Source organism: Ranitomeya imitator, chromosome 2, assembly GCF_032444005.1.
Source record: "Ranitomeya imitator isolate aRanImi1 chromosome 2, aRanImi1.pri, whole genome shotgun sequence".
Classification (NCBI taxonomy): Eukaryota; Metazoa; Chordata; class Amphibia; order Anura; family Dendrobatidae; genus Ranitomeya; species Ranitomeya imitator.
This window is the reverse complement of record NC_091283.1, coordinates 285,221,472-285,233,026: the sequence shown is the minus strand read 5'-3', so window position 1 is coordinate 285,233,026 and position 11,555 is coordinate 285,221,472.

Here is an 11,555-nt window from a genome sequence, read left to right as displayed (position 1 = left end):
GGGCATGGCACTGGGGCCTGAATATGAGATCTTGTCTGATCTCTGTGTCCTGTGTAAGAACTATGGAGATCGCACTATTCTTCTGTATAATGGGACATGGCGCTGGGGCCTGAATATGAGACCTTGTCTGATCTCTGTGTCCAGTGTAAGACCTATGGAGATAGCGCTATTCTTCTGTATAATGGGGCATGGTGCTGCGGCCTGAATATGAGACCTTGTCTGATCTCTGTGTCCTGTGTAAGAACTATGGAGATCGTGCTATTCATCTGTATAATGGGGCATGGCACTGGGGCCTGAATATGAGATCTTGTCTGATCTCTGTGTCCTGTGTAAGAACTATGGAGATCGCACTATTCTTCTGTATAATGGGACATGGCGCTGGGGCCTGAATATGAGACCTTGTCTGATCTCTGTGTCCTGTGTAAGACCTATGGAGATAGCGCTATTCTTCTGTATAATGGGGCATGGTGCTGGGGCCTGAATATGAGACCTTGTCTGATCTCTGTGTCCTGTGTAAGAACTATGAAGATCGCGCTATTCTTCTGTATAATGGGGCATGGTGCTGAGGCCTGAATATGAGACCTTGTCTGATCTCTGTGTCCTGTGTAAGAACTATGGAGATCGCGCTATCCTTCTGTATAATGGGGCATGGCGCTAGGGCCTGAATATGAGACCTTGTCTGATCTCTGTGTCCTGTGTAAGAACTATGGAGATCGTGCTTTTCTTCTGTATAATGGGGCATGGCACTGGGGCCTGAATATGAGACCTTGTCTGATCTCTGTGTCCTGTGTAAGAACTATGGAGATCGCGCTATTCTTCGGTATAATGGGGCATGGCGCTGGGGCCTGAATATGAGACCTTGTCTGATCTCTGTGTCCTGTGTAAGAACTATGGAGATCGCGCTCTTCTTCTGTATAATGGGGCATGGTGCTGCGGCCTGAATATGAGACCTTGTCTGATCTCTGTGTCCTGTGTAAGAACTATGGAGATCGTGCTATTCTTCTGTATAATGGGACATGGCACTGGGGCCTGAATATGAGACCTTGTCTGATCTCTGTGTCCTGTGTAAGAACTATGGAGATCGCGCTCTTCTTCTGTATAATGGGGCATGGTGCTGCGGCCTGAATATGAGACCTTGTCTGATCTCTGTGTCCTGTGTAAGAACTATGGAGATAGCGCTATTCTCCTGTATAATGGGGCATGGTGCTGGGGACGGAATATGAGACCTTGTCTGATCTCTGTGTCCTGTGTAAGAACTATGAAGATCGCGCTATTCTTCTGTATAATGGGGCATGGTGCTGAGGCCTGAATATGAGACCTTGTCTGATTTCTGAGTCCTGTGTAAGAACTATGGAGATAGCGCTATTCTCCTGTATAATGAACTATGGAGATCGCGCTATTCTTCTATCTAATGGGGCATGGCACTGGGGCCTGAATATGAGACCTTGTCTGATCTCTGTGTCCAGTGTAAGTCCTATGGAGCTGGCGCTATTCTTCTGTATAATGGGGCATGGTGCTGCGGCCTGAATTTGAGACCTTGTCTGATCTCTGTGTCCTGTGTAAGAACTATGGAGATAGCGCTATTCTCCTGTATAATGGGGCATGGTGCTGGGGACGGAATTTGAGACCTTGTCTGATCTCTGTGTCCTGTGTAAGAACTATGGAGATAGCGCTATTCTTCTGTATAATGGGGCATGGCGCTGGGGCCTGAATATGAGACCTTGTCTGATCTCTGTGTCCTGTGTAAGAACTATGAAGATTGCGCTATTCTTCTGTATAATGGGGCATGGTGCTGAGGCCTGAATATGAGACCTTGTCTGGTCTCTGTGTCCTGTGTAAGAACTATGGAGATCGCGCTATCCTTCTGTATAATGGGGCATGGCGCTGGGGCCTGAATATGAGACCTTGTCTGATCTATGTCCTGTGTAAGAACTATGGAGATCGCGCTATTCTTCTATATAATGGGCATGGCGCTGGGGCCTGAATATGAGACGTTGTCTGATCTGTGTCCTGTGTAAGAACTATGGAGATAGCGCTAATCTTCTGTATAATGGGGCATGGCGCTGGGGCCTGAATATGAGACCTTGTCTGATCTCTGTGTCCTGTGTAAGACCTATGGAGATAGCGCTATTCTTCTGTATAATGGGGCATGGTGCTGCGGCCAGAATATGAGACCTTGTCTGATCTCTGAGTCCTGTGTAAGAACTATGGAGATCGCGCTATTCTCCTGTATAATGAAGCATGGCACTGGGGCCTGAAAATGAGACCTTGTCTGATCTCTGTGTCTTGTGTAAGAACTATGCAGATAGCGCTATTCTTCTGTATAATGGGGCATGGCGCTGGGGCCTGAATATGAGACCTTGTCTGATCTCTGTGTCCTGTGTAAGAACTATGGAGATCGCGCTATTCTTCTGTATAATGGGGCATGGCGCTGGGGCCTGAATATGAGACCTTGTCTGATCTCTGTGTCCTGTGTAAGACCTATGGAGATAGCGCTATTCTTCTGTATAATGGGGCATGGCGCTGGGGCCTGAATATGAGACCTTGTCTGATCTCTGTGTTCTGTGTAAGAACTATGGAGATCGCGCTATTCTTCTGTATAATGGGGCATGGCGCTGGGGTCTGAAAATGAGACCTTGTCTGATCTGTGTCCTGTGTAAGAACTATGGAGATAGCGCTAATCTTCTGTATAATGGGGCATGGCGCTGGGGCCTGAATATGAGACCTTGTCTGATCTGTGTGTCCTGTGTAAGAACTATGGAGATCGCGCTATTCTTCTGTATAATGGGGCATGGTGCTGGGGCCTGAATGAGACCTTGTCTGATCTCTGTGTCCTGTGTAAGAACTATGGAGATCGCGCTATTCTTCTGTATAATGGGGCATGGCGCTGGGGCCTGAATATGAGACCTTGTCTGATCTATGTCCTGTGTAAGAACTATGGAGATCGCGCTATTCTTCTGTATAATGGGGCATGGCGCTAGGGCATGAATATGAGACCTTGTCTGATCTCTGAGTCCTGTGTAAGAACTATGGAGATCGCGCTATTCTTCTGTATAATGGGGCATGGCCCTGGGGCCTGAATATGAGATCTTGTCTGATCTCTGTGTCCTGTGTAAGAACTATGGAGATCGCGCTATTCTTCTGTATAATGGGGCATGGCACTGGGGCCTGAATATGAGACCTTGTCTGATCTCTGTGTCATGTGTAAGAACTATGGAGATAGCGCTATTCTTCTGTATAATGGGGCATGGTGCTGGGGCCTGAATATGAGACCTTGTCTAATCTCTATGTCCTGTGTTAGAACTATGGAGATAACGCTATTCTTCTGTATAATGGGGCATGGCGCTGGGGATGGAATATGAGACCTTGTCTGACCTCTGTGTCCTGTGTAAGAACTATGGAGATCGCGCTATTCTTCTGTATAATGGGGCATGGCACTGGGGCCTGAATATGAGATCTTGTCTGATCTCTGTGTCCTGTGTAAGAACTATGGAGATCGCACTATTCTTCTGTATAATGGGACATGGCGCTGGGGCCTGAATATGAGACCTTGTCTGATCTCTGTGTCCAGTGTAAGACCTATGTAGATAGCGCTATTCTTCTGTATAATGGGGCATGGTGCTGCGACCTGAATATGAGACCTTGTCTGATCTCTGTGTCCTGTGTAAGAACTATGGAGATAGCGCTATTCTCCTGTATAATGGGGCATGGTGCTGGGGACGGAATATGAGACCTTGTCTGATCTCTGTGTCCTGTGTAAGAACTATGAAGATCGCGCTATTCTTCTGTATAATGGGGCATGGTGCTGAGGCCTGAATATGAGACCTTGTCTGATCTCTGAGTCCTGTGTAAGAACTATGGAGATAGCGCTATTCTCCTGTATAATGAACTATGGAGATCGCGCTATTCTTCTATCTAATGGGGCATGGAACTGGGGCCTGAATATGAGACCTTGTCGGATCTCTGTGTCCAGTATAAGACCTATGGAGATAGCGCTATTCTTCTGTATAATGGGGCATGGTGCTGCAGCCTGAATATGAGACCTTGTCTGATCTCTGTGTCCTGTGTAAGAACTATGGAGATAGCGCTATTCTTCTGTATAATGGGGCATGGTGCTGCGGCCTGAATATGAGACCTTGTCTGATCTCTGTGTCCTGTGTAAGAACTATGGAGATCGCGCTATTCTTCTGTATAATGGGGCATGGCACTGGGGCCTGAATATGAGATCTTGTCTGATCTCTGTGTCCTGTGTAAGAACTATGGAGATCGCACTATTCTTCTGTATAATGGGACATGGCGCTGGGGCCTGAATATGAGACCTTGTCTGATCTCTGTGTCCAGTGTAAGACCTTTGTAGATAGCGCTATTCTTCTGTATAATGGGGCATGGTGCTGCGGCCTGAATATGAGACCTTGTCTGATCTCTGTGACCTGTGTAAGAACTATGGAGATAGCGCTATTCTCCTGTATAATGAACTATGGAGATCGCGCTATTCTTCTATCTAATGGGGCATGGCACTGGGGCCTGAATATGAGACCTTGTCGGATCTCTGTGTCCAGTGTAAGACCTATGGAGATAGCGCTATTCTTCTGTATAATGGGGCATGGTGCTGCAGCCTGAATATGAGACCTTGTCTGATCTCTGTGTCCTGTGTAAGAACTATGGAGATAGTGCTATTCTCCTGTATAATGGGGCATGGTGCTGGGGACGGAATATGAGACCTTGTCTGATCTCTGTGTCCTGTGTAAGAACTATGAAGATCGCGCTATTCTTCTGTATAATGGGGCATGGTGCTGAGGCCTGAATATGAGACCTTGTCTGATCTCTGTGTCCTGTGTAAGAACTATGGAGATCGCGCTATCCTTCTGTATAATGGGGCATGGCGCTAGGGCCTGAATATGAGACCTTGTCTGATCTCTGTGTCCTGTGTAAGAACTATGGAGATCGTGCTATTCTTCTGTATAATGGGGCTTGGCGCTGGGGCCTGAATATGAGACCTTGTCTGATTTCTGTGTCCTGTGTAAGAACTATGGAGATCAGGCTATTCTTCTGTATAATGGGGCATGGCACTGGGGCCTGAATATGAGACCTTGTCTGATCTCTGAGTCCTGTGTAAGAACTATGGAGATAGCGCTATTCTCCTGTATAATGGGGCATGGTGCTGGGGACGGAATATGAGACCTTGTCTGATCTCTGTGTCCTGTGTAAGAACTATGAAGATCGCGCTATTCTTCTGTATAATGGGGCATGGTGCTGAGGCCTGAATATGAGACCTTGTCTGATCTCTGAGTCCTGTGTAAGAACTATGGAGATAGCGCTATTCTCCTGTATAATGAACTATGGAGATCGCGCTATTCTTCTATCTAATGGGGCATGGAACTGGGGCCTGAATATGAGACCTTGTCGGATCTCTGTGTCCAGTATAAGACCTATGGAGATAGCGCTATTCTTCTGTATAATGGGGCATGGTGCTGCAGCCTGAATATGAGACCTTGTCTGATCTCTGTGTCCTGTGTAAGAACTATGGAGATAGCGCTATTCTTCTGTATAATGGGGCATGGTGCTGCGGCCTGAATATGAGACCTTGTCTGATCTCTGTGTCCTGTGTAAGAACTATGGAGATCGCGCTATTCTTCTGTATAATGGGGCATGGCACTGGGGCCTGAATATGAGATCTTGTCTGATCTCTGTGTCCTGTGTAAGAACTATGGAGATCGCACTATTCTTCTGTATAATGGGACATGGCGCTGGGGCCTGAATATGAGACCTTGTCTGATCTCTGTGTCCAGTGTAAGACCTTTGTAGATAGCGCTATTCTTCTGTATAATGGGGCATGGTGCTGCGGCCTGAATATGAGACCTTGTCTGATCTCTGTGACCTGTGTAAGAACTATGGAGATAGCGCTATTCTCCTGTATAATGGGGCATGGTGCTGGGGACGGAATATGAGACCTTGTCTGATCTCTGTGTCCTGTGTAAGAACTATGAAGATCGCGCTATTCTTCTGTATAATGGGGCATGGTGCTGAGGCCTGAATATGAGACCTTGTCTGATCTCTGAGTCCTGTGTAAGAACTATGGAGATAGCGCTATTCTCCTGTATAATGAACTATGGAGATCGCGCTATTCTTCTATCTAATGGGGCATGGCACTGGGGCCTGAATATGAGACCTTGTCGGATCTCTGTGTCCAGTGTAAGACCTATGGAGATAGCGCTATTCTTCTGTATAATGGGGCATGGTGCTGCAGCCTGAATATGAGACCTTGTCTGATCTCTGTGTCCTGTGTAAGAACTATGGAGATAGTGCTATTCTCCTGTATAATGGGGCATGGTGCTGGGGACGGAATATGAGACCTTGTCTGATCTCTGTGTCCTGTGTAAGAACTATGAAGATCGCGCTATTCTTCTGTATAATGGGGCATGGTGCTGAGGCCTGAATATGAGACCTTGTCTGATCTCTGTGTCCTGTGTAAGAACTATGGAGATCGCGCTATCCTTCTGTATAATGGGGCATGGCGCTAGGGCCTGAATATGAGACCTTGTCTGATCTCTGTGTCCTGTGTAAGAACTATGGAGATCGTGCTATTCTTCTGTATAATGGGGCTTGGCGCTGGGGCCTGAATATGAGACCTTGTCTGATTTCTGTGTCCTGTGTAAGAACTATGGAGATCAGGCTATTCTTCTGTATAATGGGGCATGGCACTGGGGCCTGAATATGAGACCTTGTCTGATCTCTGTGTCCTGTGTAAGAACTATGGAGATCGCACTATTCTTCTGTATAATGGGACATGGCGCTGGGGCCTGAATATGAGACCTTGTCTGATCTCTGTGTCCAGTGTAAGACCTATGTAGATAGCGCTATTCTTCTGTATAATGGGGCATGGTGCTGCGGCCTGAATATGAGACCTTGTCTGATCTCTGAGTCCTGTGTAAGAACTATCGAGAAAGCGCTATTCTCCTGTATAATGAACTATGGAGATCGCGCTATTTTTCTATCTAATGGGGCATGGCACTGGGGCCTGAATATGAGATCTTGTCTGATCTCTGTGTCCTGTGTAAGAACTATGGAGATCGCACTATTCTTCTGTATAATGGGACATGGCGCTGGGGCCTGAATATGAGACCTTGTCTGATCTCTGTGTCCAGTGTAAGACCTATGGAGATAGCGCTATTCTTCTGTATAATGGGGCATGGTGCTGCGGCCTGAATATGAGACCTTGTCTGATCTCTGTGTCCTGTGTAAGAACTATGGAGATCGTGCTATTCATCTGTATAATGGGGCATGGCACTGGGGCCTGAATATGAGATCTTGTCTGATCTCTGTGTCCTGTGTAAGAACTATGGAGATCGCACTATTCTTCTGTATAATGGGACATGGCGCTGGGGCCTGAATATGAGACCTTGTCTGATCTCTGTGTCCTGTGTAAGACCTATGGAGATAGCGCTATTCTTCTGTATAATGGGGCATGGTGCTGGGGCCTGAATATGAGACCTTGTCTGATCTCTGTGTCCTGTGTAAGAACTATGAAGATCGCGCTATTCTTCTGTATAATGGGGCATGGTGCTGAGGCCTGAATATGAGACCTTGTCTGATCTCTGTGTCCTGTGTAAGAACTATGGAGATCGCGCTATCCTTCTGTATAATGGGGCATGGCGCTAGGGCCTGAATATGAGACCTTGTCTGATCTCTGTGTCCTGTGTAAGAACTATGGAGATCGTGCTTTTCTTCTGTATAATGGGGCATGGCACTGGGGCCTGAATATGAGACCTTGTCTGATCTCTGTGTCCTGTGTAAGAACTATGGAGATCGCGCTATTCTTCGGTATAATGGGGCATGGCGCTGGGGCCTGAATATGAGACCTTGTCTGATCTCTGTGTCCTGTGTAAGAACTATGGAGATCGCGCTCTTCTTCTGTATAATGGGGCATGGTGCTGCGGCCTGAATATGAGACCTTGTCTGATCTCTGTGTCCTGTGTAAGAACTATGGAGATCGTGCTATTCTTCTGTATAATGGGACATGGCACTGGGGCCTGAATATGAGACCTTGTCTGATCTCTGTGTCCTGTGTAAGAACTATGGAGATCGCGCTCTTCTTCTGTATAATGGGGCATGGTGCTGCGGCCTGAATATGAGACCTTGTCTGATCTCTGTGTCCTGTGTAAGAACTATGGAGATAGCGCTATTCTCCTGTATAATGGGGCATGGTGCTGGGGACGGAATATGAGACCTTGTCTGATCTCTGTGTCCTGTGTAAGAACTATGAAGATCGCGCTATTCTTCTGTATAATGGGGCATGGTGCTGAGGCCTGAATATGAGACCTTGTCTGATTTCTGAGTCCTGTGTAAGAACTATGGAGATAGCGCTATTCTCCTGTATAATGAACTATGGAGATCGCGCTATTCTTCTATCTAATGGGGCATGGCACTGGGGCCTGAATATGAGACCTTGTCTGATCTCTGTGTCCAGTGTAAGACCTATGGAGCTGGCGCTATTCTTCTGTATAATGGGGCATGGTGCTGCGGCCTGAATTTGAGACCTTGTCTGATCTCTGTGTCCTGTGTAAGAACTATGGAGATAGCGCTATTCTCCTGTATAATGGGGCATGGTGCTGGGGACGGAATTTGAGACCTTGTCTGATCTCTGTGTCCTGTGTAAGAACTATGGAGATAGCGCTATTCTTCTGTATAATGGGGCATGGCGCTGGGGCCTGAATATGAGACCTTGTCTGATCTCTGTGTCCTGTGTAAGAACTATGAAGATTGCGCTATTCTTCTGTATAATGGGGCATGGTGCTGAGGCCTGAATATGAGACCTTGTCTGGTCTCTGTGTCCTGTGTAAGAACTATGGAGATCGCGCTATCCTTCTGTATAATGGGGCATGGCGCTGGGGCCTGAATATGAGACCTTGTCTGATCTATGTCCTGTGTAAGAACTATGGAGATCGCGCTATTCTTCTATATAATGGGCATGGCGCTGGGGCCTGAATATGAGACGTTGTCTGATCTGTGTCCTGTGTAAGAACTATGGAGATAGCGCTATTCTTCTGTATAATGAAGCATGGCACTGGGGCCTGAAAATGAGACCTTGTCTGATCTCTGTGTCTTGTGTAAGAACTATGCAGATAGCGCTATTCTTCTGTATAATGGGGCATGGCGCTGGGGCCTGAATATGAGACCTTGTCTGATCTCTGTGTCCTGTGTAAGAACTATGGAGATCGCGCTATTCTTCTGTATAATGGGGCATGGCGCTGGGGCCTGAATATGAGACCTTGTCTGATCTCTGTGTCCTGTGTAAGACCTATGGAGATAGCGCTATTCTTCTGTATAATGGGGCATGGCGCTGGGGCCTGAATATGAGACCTTGTCTGATCTCTGTGTTCTGTGTAAGAACTATGGAGATCGCGCTATTCTTCTGTATAATGGGGCATGGCGCTGGGGTCTGAAAATGAGACCTTGTCTGATCTGTGTCCTGTGTAAGAACTATGGAGATAGCGCTAATCTTCTGTATAATGGGGCATGGCGCTGGGGCCTGAATATGAGACCTTGTCTGATCTGTGTGTCCTGTGTAAGAACTATGGAGATCGCGCTATTCTTCTGTATAATGGGGCATGGTGCTGGGGCCTGAATGAGACCTTGTCTGATCTCTGTGTCCTGTGTAAGAACTATGGAGATCGCGCTATTCTTCTGTATAATGGGGCATGGCGCTGGGGCCTGAATATGAGACCTTGTCTGATCTATGTCCTGTGTAAGAACTATGGAGATCGCGCTATTCTTCTGTATAATGGGGCATGGCGCTAGGGCATGAATATGAGACCTTGTCTGATCTCTGAGTCCTGTGTAAGAACTATGGAGATCGCGCTATTCTTCTGTATAATGGGGCATGGCCCTGGGGCCTGAATATGAGATCTTGTCTGATCTCTGTGTCCTGTGTAAGAACTATGGAGATCGCGCTATTCTTCTGTATAATGGGGCATGGCACTGGGGCCTGAATATGAGACCTTGTCTGATCTCTGTGTCATGTGTAAGAACTATGGAGATAGCGCTATTCTTCTGTATAATGGGGCATGGCGCTGGGGCCTGAATATGAGACCTTGTCTAATCTCTATGTCCTGTGTAAAAACTATGGAGATCGCACTATTCTTCTGTATAATGGGGCATGGCGCTGGGGCCTGAATATGAGACCTTGTCTGATCTCTGTGTCATGTGTAAGAACTATGCAGATAGCGCTATTCTTCTGTATAATGGGGCATGGCGCTGGGGCCTGAAAATGAGACCTTGTCTGATCTGTGTCCTGTGTAAGAACTATGGAGATAGCGCTATTCTTCTGTATAATGGGGCATGGCGCTGGGGCCTGAATATGAGACCTTGTCTGATATCTGTGTCCTGTGTAAGAACTATGGAGATCGCGCTATTCTTCTATCTAATGGGGCATGGCGCTAGGGCCTGAATATGAGACCTTGTCTGATCTCTGTGTCCTGTGTAATAACTATGGAGATAGCGCTATTCTTCTGTATAATGGGTCATGGCGCTGGGGCCTGAATATGAGACCTTGTCTGATCTATGTCCCGTGTAAGAACTATGGAGATCGCGCTATTCTTCTGTATAATGGGGCATGGCGCTGGGGCCTGAATATGAGACCTTGTCTGATCTCTGTGTCCTGTGTAAGAACTATGGAGATCGCGCTATTCTTCTTTATAAAGGGGCATGGCGCTGGGGCCTGAATATGAGACCTTGTCTGATCTGTGTGTCCTGTGTAAGAACTATGGAGATCGTGCTATTCTCCTGTATAATGGGGCATGGCACTGGGGCCTGAATATGAGACCTTGTCTGATCTCTGTGTCCTGTGTAAAAACTATGGAGATCGCACTATTCTGTATAATGGGGCATGGCGCTGGGGCCTGAATATGAGACCTTGTCTGATCTCTGTGTCCTGTGTAAGAACTATGGAGATCGCGCTATTCTTCTGTATAATGGGGCATGGCGCTGGGGCCTGAATATGAGACCTTGTCTGATCTTTGTGTCCTGTGTAAGAACTATGGAGATCGCGCTATTCTTCTGTATAATGGGGCATGGCCCTGGGGCCTGAATATGAGATCTTGTCTGATCTCTGTGTCCTGTGTAAGAACTATGGAGATCGCGCTATTCTTCTGTATAATGGGGCATGGCGCTAGGGCATGAATATGAGATCTCGTCTGATCTCTGTGTCCTGTGTAAGAACTATGGAGATCGCACTATTCTTCTGTATAATGGGACATGGCGCTGGGGCCTGAATATGAGACCTTGTCTGATCTCTGAGTCCTGTGTAAGAACTATGGAGATCGCGCTATTCTCCTGTATAATGAAGCATGGCGCTGGGGCCTGAAAATGAGACCTTGTCTGATCTCTGTGTCTTGTGTAAGAACTATGCAGATAGCGCTATTCTTCTGTATAATGGGGCATGGCGCTGCGGCCTGAATATGAGACCTTGTCTGATCTCTGTGTCATGTGTAAGAACTATGCAGATAGCGCTATTCTTCTGTATAATGGGGCATGGCGCTGGGGCCTGAAAATGAGAC